Source organism: Dreissena polymorpha, chromosome 15 (assembly GCF_020536995.1).
Source record: "Dreissena polymorpha isolate Duluth1 chromosome 15, UMN_Dpol_1.0, whole genome shotgun sequence".
NCBI classification, from domain to species: domain Eukaryota; kingdom Metazoa; phylum Mollusca; class Bivalvia; order Myida; family Dreissenidae; genus Dreissena; species Dreissena polymorpha.
In genome coordinates this window covers 26,915,054-26,925,103 of record NC_068369.1, presented here as the reverse complement: position 1 = coordinate 26,925,103, position 10,050 = coordinate 26,915,054, and positions in this window count along the sequence as shown.

Genomic DNA, 10,050 nt, shown 5'->3' with positions numbered 1-10,050 from the left:
TTATATATTGTATATTCACGTCTATCCTAATGGTATTTTTAAAGTCTCTATAACGCTCAAAATCAACGACAATGTCGTAAAGTATTTCGTAAAATAATGTTAACACCTAAACAATCAGTGTTATTTTTAGTAATTGCCACAATTTCAACGCTAGATGTGGTATGATTACATAGATTTGTGTAGATACAAAATGCTCGTTTTTTATTTATTTGTGACCACAATAAATTCCATGTTAATTTCCTACGAATATATCTATTCATACGACACTAGAACACTAAAATGGTACCATGTTAAAACCATAATAAAAACGAGCATTTTGTATGCACTAACATCTATTTTACCAGACCACATCTGGCGTTGAAATTTCGACAATGGCCATAAGGAACAATGATTTTTAATTGTTTAGCTTTATTTTACGAAATATTGTACGAAATTTTCGTTGATTTTGAGTAGTTATGTTACTTTAAACATTCACGCCTCAAGGTCGTAATTATGAATCATTATTTAAACAATTGGTCCTTGTCGTGTCCAATAAAGACATTCAATCAATCAATCACACGACGAGTTTTAAAAACAGGTACAATTCGTGATGCATGTATTTTTACTCAGCATTACATCGTATACGAGTGCATTGTCCTGACAGACATGAGACAACAAACTGGTTTTGCTAGCTGGGGTGTGTGTTTATGTATAGAATTAAACAGTATTCGAAATCAGTTTTAGCGAGCTCGATTACGAATCAACATCAAATTTACATTTATTTTTTGTAACAGTGCACGTTTATATGTATATTGTTAACATATGCTTGTTGATTTTATGGACATGCTCGGATTTAGGTTGTAATTCATATTTTCTGCAAATGGACAAACTGAATTGCTACGGCCGCATGTTTATTACTCGCTCGGGTATTCCTACCAGAGGAAAGAATTTGGGTGTTGTCTGTGAGGGGCTAACATGATTGTGGTGAATATAAATTTAAAAATGTAGTTAATTGAAATAGTAAATTATCTTTCTAGCAAAGTGGTGTAATTGTAAACTGTCATTTTTGGTAGTGAACAAGTCCAGATATATGGCATTTCACCACATATTTTACATACGCATGCATTTATAAACGAATTGCAAATATTACATGCGCATCAATAACAATTGTTAGTTTTGATAAGAAGTGTGTTCTTTGTGTACTTGCTTATAGCATGCTATTTTGATTTCAAACTGCACCTGTAGCCACAATATATGCGTCTCTCTCAAATCCCACAACAAAGCTGTCATTTATGTTTGTTTAAAATTTAGTTAAGACTCGTTCTTTCATATTACTTCTATCAGTTTGCTTGTGTAATGTTAACAATGATGCGATACAGTTCTCATTTCGTTACAGACTACATCGATAAAGTATTTAAACTGTGTTCTGTTCAACCTGTTTCGAGAACCAATACTTATGTATTACTCATACTCGTTCTTAATATATGTATGAATGAATGTCCGTTTCGAGTTTATATGGCTGATACTTAAATGAAAAAATGTCATTGTTAAACAGTTCATTCGATTTCCTCAATTAATTGAAGTGTTATGCTATATGGGCATATATTTTAAACTTAGAGAGGATTTAGGTACAGTAAATGTGGACTCATGCACAATAAGATTGTGTAAAATGAACACGTTTTTAACTAATTATAGTTGTATCCAGTCAGTGTGTACATGTATTTCATTCATTACGCCAATCGTGTAATGAAAAATGGCAATTAGTTCAAGCTTCCATTTTTAAGCCTCATTGACTGATTTTACAGTGTTATATTGGTAGAAAGATAAAACATTTACAACAACGCTATTTTTTTGAAAATGACTACCAAAGATACACTCAACGTGTGTATTGCTTTACCGATTCTAACTTAGCGGCATAGTGGTTAAAATATCTAATGGGCAATTTATCATGCGAATAACAAATGAGGTTGGTTCATTTGTACTGAATATTCATATGTTATTTACTGTTTTTCCTGATGTATGGCATGTCATGTATTTTCCCGATTTACAAAGAGCATTGTTCAATTGCCTTACGTAAACGACGAGCGGATGGTCACAAATTATCTCCTGATTATTTATGAAGATAACCAGGGCAAAAAATAAAGCATGCAGAATACATCTGCCGCTGAAATATAATTACTATATATTCCTCTGTGAACACAGTTTGAATCGTTTGTCATGTTGTTTTTTTCATTTACAGTCTTGAATAAATACATCATGTACTTTTAAAACGCAATTATTTTCGTGTACACATTTTCTTACTTGTAAATATGCTTTGCAACTGAAGAATATTAATTATTTATTTGCAACAAATAGTAATCAATCGACAAAATAAAGGCACAAACACACGCAACATAAAAGTTTGTAAGCTGTGATCCATTTACGAAAGCTTTTCTGTAATGTTTACTTTAATATGAACATAGATTGCGCACAATTTATGGACAAAAGCTTATGTACATGTCTGAACATTTTGGCAAAGCAAAGCGTGTAAATGTTTTATATAAAAATATTTTATTGAAACAAACAACAATTAATCGTTGTTTTTTTTAGATTTATTAACCAAAACGGTAACACGTTAGTCTTTGGATATTGCAAAACATTATTTTGTTTTAAATCACTATAATATCAAAGTTGATGTGTTTTATCTTTTATAACAATGCATTTAATTTTCAATTTTAAAAATCTTTATAATAGAAGACAGAGAACGTATTTAAAGAATAAGACTTTCAGAGGAATAATCATTACAAACAATTGAACATTATCAAATCGCGGCAAAAACAGCTTCTTGTAATATAAATACAAATAGAATATGATGTATGACATTAGTCTTCTCGTTTAATCTAATGTTAAATGCGGAATTCCGCATTACGGTTTTTGACGAAACATGCATATGTTAAGGTCTGTGGTAAAGGACGTCATTTGCAAATAGTCAGGCAATTTGTATTTTAATTTAACAAATGTGCTTTAGTGATCTCAAACAAATGCAGGGATAACATTAAGTGTTTAAGTCGAAAAAAGTACAAAGATAAATTAAGGATTATTTTTAAACTGATGCGTGTACTTGGTAAATGAGACCCTTCTATATACATCGAAAACTATTTTAATTTCATAAATTATAATACACATGTATATAACACTGCTTAACGGAAGGTTTTCATCTATCGTAATCCCCGTCATGCAATGAGGCTGAAATTATAATCTTTGGATACAATAAGTGTTGCATTTATAACACAAAGGATGGGTTCTCAATAAGAGCCGGCCGCCGGCCAAATCGGCCGTTTAAAATCAGCTTTTGGCCGGTTGGAAGTCCCTCAGATTCGAAAAATCGGTAATTGATTTTTTGCGTGTCTTTTCCGTAATTTTGCTCCTTTTTGATATTAAGAAAAGACGTCGCTGGATTATCTTCCTTAACGCATTACAACAACAACAACAACAATGAAAAGGCGCAAATTGGAATCGGTCAAAAAGCATTAAAATACATGACGTTCTTTTCATCAAATGGTGAGTTTTTGTTCCTGATTGCTTGCGTCTGTTTGTGTAAATGCAAATTTGTTGTTGTGAAAGTTTATTTTAATTCAGTTATCTTTCAAACTAGAATTGTCACGCAAAATGTGCATGGTAGACGATCAGGCCTGTAGGGCCGATATTCGGCCCCATTCCCAATCCAAAATCGAAGTTTTTTCCTTATCAGAATAAAATGTCCCAATTAGAGCCTTGTGCAAAAAAACCCATCAAAATCGTGAAAATTGACCCTAAAAATCGAGTGCAATAACGTATCCAAAGTCGTATTTATCCGAATTATGATACACTTTATTTGTGAAAAATCGTATTTTTAATGAATTAGGGCAAACCTTTGTTGGAAACATTAATAGAAAATAAGAATTTTATTTAGTTAAAAAAGCTAAAATTCATAAAATGCACAAAAAATGCTCAACTTTAAGTGCCTGGTTGACCATTAAAATAGCCATAAAATAGCCCAAAATGCAGGAAATCAAGTGCTCAATTTTAAAATTTTAAAATAGAAGGCCTGTTGGTTGCACATTTCGGCCTGTTGGCTAAAAAATTATTGAGAACCTTAATTTACATAACAAAACATAACATTTATTCGGCATTAAATAGCATATTGCAAAATTATTGCCTATACACAGTATGTGTTTGAGATAGCAAAGACATGGTACATGTATTTGAGAAGTACAACACAGAATGATGTATACAAATAGTGGGTAAAACAAAAAAGAAAAAAGGCATGTCAAAATCATTAAAAGGATAGAATCAATAAGTCATTTACATAATGAATATATAATTTCGGTGGTGAATTTCATTTACAAAAAAAACTTCTCATTGTTTAAATGATCGATTATATTTTCAATTCTGGATACAATTAAAAATTAAAAAAATGTTCAATTACACAGACTTAGTTAAGTAACATTATTACGTAATACTAATGTTAAAATTACTGTCTCTTTTATGTAAATTTAATATTCTAATTGATAACGATAACAAAACAATTACCTTTAGAATATTTTAATTGATTATGATAACAATACAATTACATTTTCAAATTTTGAAATCATACAAAGAAGTGATCTTCTTCATTACAAATAGTCAACATAATATAAAATAATCGCACACGTTGATCTCGTTGATTTACTCTATCCAACACAGTCATTCGATCACCTTAATAGTTGTAACAGTAGGCAAAAGGAAATAATAATCATAGTTAATATGATTCACTTATTTTTGTATCTGTTTTAATAGACAAACAAAAATGAAGGCGTTAACAGCATATATTTTATACTACGTTACATTTGACCTTAGTTTGAGGGCAAAATAAACATATTTTGATAGGTTATTTAGTTCCTTTGTTGATTTTGATGACAATAGAATTTCGAATTTGTTCAATGTTGGCCAATGACGAAAGTATGGTTTTATGTATTGCTGTATATTTATTTATATACGGTGCATACTAATAAAAAGTGAAATTCGCTTTCTATAGCATTCACATTGCAGTAAATACACTTCCTATTTTCTTTTGGTATGTTTTCATGACGACCTTTTTCTATGGCTAGATTATGTGCAGAGATTCTGAATTGTGTAAGTGATATTCTAAATTTATTGTTATTAATACATTTTAATTATTTTCCGTTTCAAAGTAATATTTGAAATATCGGTATGCAGCAAGTCTATTTGAGTTGTTTATATTTGAGAACCAAGTATGTTTATATATTATATCGATTTGTTATTATTTTTAGCTCGTATTCGTTTGGGGTATGCGTATTTTGTTGCGTCCATATGGAAGCTAATCCAATGTGTTCGAGTAGTTCTTTAATCTGATAAGCCCAGTTCTTGCCGGCATATGTATTATTACGTTCAGCATCGCTCTTAAGCAAATTATAAATAGATTTTGTCAGTATGTTGTTGTTCGGATCAATGATTTTTACCCATTATTTAACTAATGTCAATTGGCGTTTTACATACTTTGGATATCTGCCTAATTTCCCGTAAAGTCCGCCTAGGTTTGTATATTTTCTGACTTTAAGTATCTTACGAAGAAATTTACAATGTATGCGTTCGATATCTTTTCCTTCATGAAAGCCCCATGTTTCGGCTGCGTAATTTAATTTGGACCCAACTAGACTGTCAAACAGTCTACACTTTTCGTCTATAGTTAATTCAAGTTGATTTAATACTGTAAACAAAATGTGCAATGCGAATTGTGAATGTTGAGCGATTTTTGCGTACGGTTCCAGTCTCCGTTTTTGTAAAGATTTACCCCTAAATATTTAAATGAATCGACAATATCTAATATTGTGTTATTTTAAGGGGTAGAGCTAGAGTTCAAAATCTTTCACCATACAATGAAATGTAAAACTAGTTTTATTTGGATATTGAAAAGAATATGTAGCAGAATAACATAATTGTTTTTTGCTTGAAATATTTCGTACATTTCTCATTCAACAATGAATTGCGTTTCATAAACATAATAAACGAGCATTATATATATATATAAAAACTAAGTTCACTGATACTTTTTAAAAGTGCAATGTCTTACTTTAAGTAATCATCACATTTCACGATGGTATATAAACTGATTGTGCTTTCCTGCGTATGACAGGCTTTTAAATAACTACTAGACAAACAGGAGAAACAACTATGTATTGCCTGGAAAATACAAGTTATACAATTTATAATCAAATAATGATGTCTGCACATTGTTAAGTTTATGTCTCTGTCACATCTGATAGAACAGAACAGTTTATTTAGTAAGTTCAGGCCTATAGTACAGAACACAATTACATAATATAATCCAATTTCAAAGTTGTGGCCATAATACATAACACAATAGCATAATATAATACAAATTCAAAGTCGTGTCATATTTTTTTTATAGATATAATATCATACTTAAGTGTTTATCGCCTGTAAACATGGAAAAGGTAACAAGTTAATTTCCTAATAGTGTTATCATTATTTGAAGACATGATATTGTACAAGTCGGTTAATGTCTCTCCAGATGAGTACCTCGAATATAAATATATATTCCGTATATTACAATACTTATCACAATGAAAAAAGCGTGGTATTCGCAATCAATTATTTTAATATCACCATTTGAACAATGTGTACATAGACGTGATTCAAATGGTAAGTTTAAATGTCTACCAAGTTCAATATTAAAGGGATCTTTTCACGCTTTGGTAAATTGACAAAATTGAAAAAAGTTGTTTCAGATTCACAAATTTTCGTTTTAGTTATGATATTTGGGAGGAAACAGTAATACTGAACATTTACCATGGTCTAATATAGCCATTATATGCATCTTTTGACGATTTTAAAACCTAAAAATTATAAAGCGTTGCAACGCGAAACGATTGAATAATTTGGAGAGTTCTGTTTTTGTCGTTAAATTTTATGAAACAACGAAGATTGCTTATATAAAGTATAAAATAAGTCCAGTATGTGTACTCGGCGGAATAGCTCAGTAGGTTAAAGCGTTTTTACTTCAGGACTCCAGGGGTAACTGGTTCGAAACCTGCTCCGTGCAATGTTCTTTTCCTTTTTTTAAATTTTATTCTTGATTTTTTACTGAAGCTTTTACAATCCAATGTTTACATTTATCAATATAAAGCATTTAATGAATAAGTGAAAAAATGCCAAAATCTGTGAAAAGGCCCTTTAAGTTTATGAGTACCACTGCGGAAATTTGCAAAAGCAGTTTTAAATTTTGTTTGGATATTGAGGTAGAGGTATCACTTGGGATCTAGATGTGTTTTAAAGTATTTATAATGAAAACACCGACTTTTTTAAATCTTGTATCGTGTCATGCCAATTTTGTGTATGACAGTCAATAATCCGTTGTTTGAATATATTAATAAATTATATGTTATCGTCTATTTCTTGACTTATCCATGCATAACCAAATCCGTATGTAAACAGAAGATTTTTTTTTATTTGCCCAATAGTCCCTTCCGTCTAATGATACAAGCATTACATAACAGTTTCTAGGATAACGATTGTTGGGCAGTTGCAGTAATTTGTTTCAATACCTTAAAGCGGGTATATACGATTTTTTATATGTGTGTAATATATTGATAAAATATGTTACAATAACACAAAATAGGCAAGAAAAATTATACATTGAAGCCGAATTTCATAAAATGCAGCAAAGACAAATTAGCGCCCGAGCCTATTGTGACGTACATATTTTCCTACAATAACCAAAGCATTCGTCTTTGTATTAGAATCGGAGTTAGTGTTCGTGTGTCGTATGAATAGATATCGTTGCAGGAATTCAAATAAACCGTTAAACTAAGTTTAGATTCACATCGTACATGTATGGTATACATGCTGGCGAATTCGGCTGTACAGCCGTTTTCAATTTCAGAATTAAATATCTGGCTTATTTCGCATTTTTCGACACATGTTCTTCTTAACTTTTATTTTAATTTATATTGAAATATATATATAATAAGTTTTTACACAATGTATATAAATTCATAAATATTTGACAAAATCGTATATACCCGCTTTAAACAGGTAGTATAGTACGAAATACACATAGGTAGTCTTCCGCATTCTCCCCATGCAATACAGGTGTTAGTGTTTTTATTTAATTGTGCATATTTTTTACTACAAAAAAATGAACAGATTATATTATATGCTTAAATTCATAACCCTAGACCTGAGCGCCATAACACAATATTGTTGTTATCATCGAGTCAAATATTTTAAACATATGAGTTGGGGTAAAGTAACCAAATGATTTTTGATACGCATATATTGAAAAATAGCTTTCTGGGCTTGCATGGCTAACATATTAAAGGGACCGTCAACCACGAATGACGAAAAACGAAAAGTTCTAAAATGCCGTATTTTTTACAATTATTAGTTTATATTGATTAAATTATCAAGACATTTTGACCATGATAAGGAAGGGGTAAACAGGAGCCCCATGTACTTGGATGTTGTTTAACCTGTTGTCCTCTAAAATACCAACGTTCGCCTTTTTTTTAAGACATCGCCTTTACGAAACACGATGATTTCAGTTTTATTTAAATTTACTTCTATTCCAGTACTTTCGTAATCTATTACATTTAGTTGCTGTTGTAACTTTTGAACAGTTTCTGCACAGTTTGCTATATCATCGGCAAACGTTAAACATAATGTATTTGGGTATTGGGTTATTTATAAAAAATACCAGATCCACATGTTTCTTTTAAAAGGGCAGATAATTCATCAATAAAAAAATCGAAGATAGCTGAACTTTTTTTTGTCTCCCTGTCTGGTGCCATTGTTGCAGGGGAAGAACTCTGCTGTATATGAATTAGAGGGCATTCCCCATTTCCTGAGGAATTAATCTTTACACATGACTGTAAGTTATTATACATTGACTTTAAAATGTAGAGGAACTTACCATTTAGCCCCTTTTTAGAGACATTTAAATAATTCAATGTGATTCATTTTATTAAAAGCCTTTTTAAAATCGACGTATAAACAATTAAACCGGCTCTTTTTTTAGGTAATATATTTTTGAAACATTGCTTTAAAGGGACCGTCAACAACGAATGACGAAAAAATTAAAGTTCTAAAATACCGTACTTTTTACAATTATTGGTTTATATTGATTAAAATATCACGACTGGTATATTACATTACTTGAAACAAGTTCATATGTTCAGTATATTCGGTAATAAAATTTCGCTATTATAAATCGATTAGTACTTCGCGAAAATAGGTGATATAACGATATACACACTATAAATAACGCAAGTATATTGATCATTTTATATAAAGTATATACAATTCACTACGCATGCACAATTTGCATCCCTGGGTTTACCACGTGACGACGATGATCAATCTACTTGCGCTATTTATAGTTAACTGGTAGTTACATTGTACCTGTACCCAGTAAAATGTATTACCGAATATACTGAAAATATGTAAACATAACAACTTTTTTTAAGTAATGTTATATACCAGTCGTGATATTTTAATAAATATAAAATAATTATTGTAAAAAATACGGTATTTTAGAACTTCTTTTTTCGTCATTCGTCCCTTGAAATAAAAAAATATTGTCAACTGCTGAATATCCATGGCGAAATCCTGCCTGAGATTCACCGACTTATTATTCGCTTCTGCCAATCGTAAAGACGTTTGTTAATTATAGTAGAAAATATATTGTACATTGTAATTGAGATACCACGGTAATTTCCGGGATCGGTAAGCCAGATTTATGTATTGGGCAAATAACACTAGTTGCCCATGTTCAAATATAGTGTTAAAAAGTATGCAAAAATCTGAAGCTATATCATCAACAGTATATTTATAAAATTCGCAAGGTATTCCGTCAATTCCGCAGCTTTTATTATTTATTAGTTTAGACATTGCGACAGTAACCTCATAAATTGATATTTGCGTATTAAGAACATTAGCGGATGTTTTATGTCGTGGCTGGCTGAAATTTGCGTACATACTCAAAGACATGGACACTTCATAATAAGTGTGTTTTCTTTACAATACTATTTT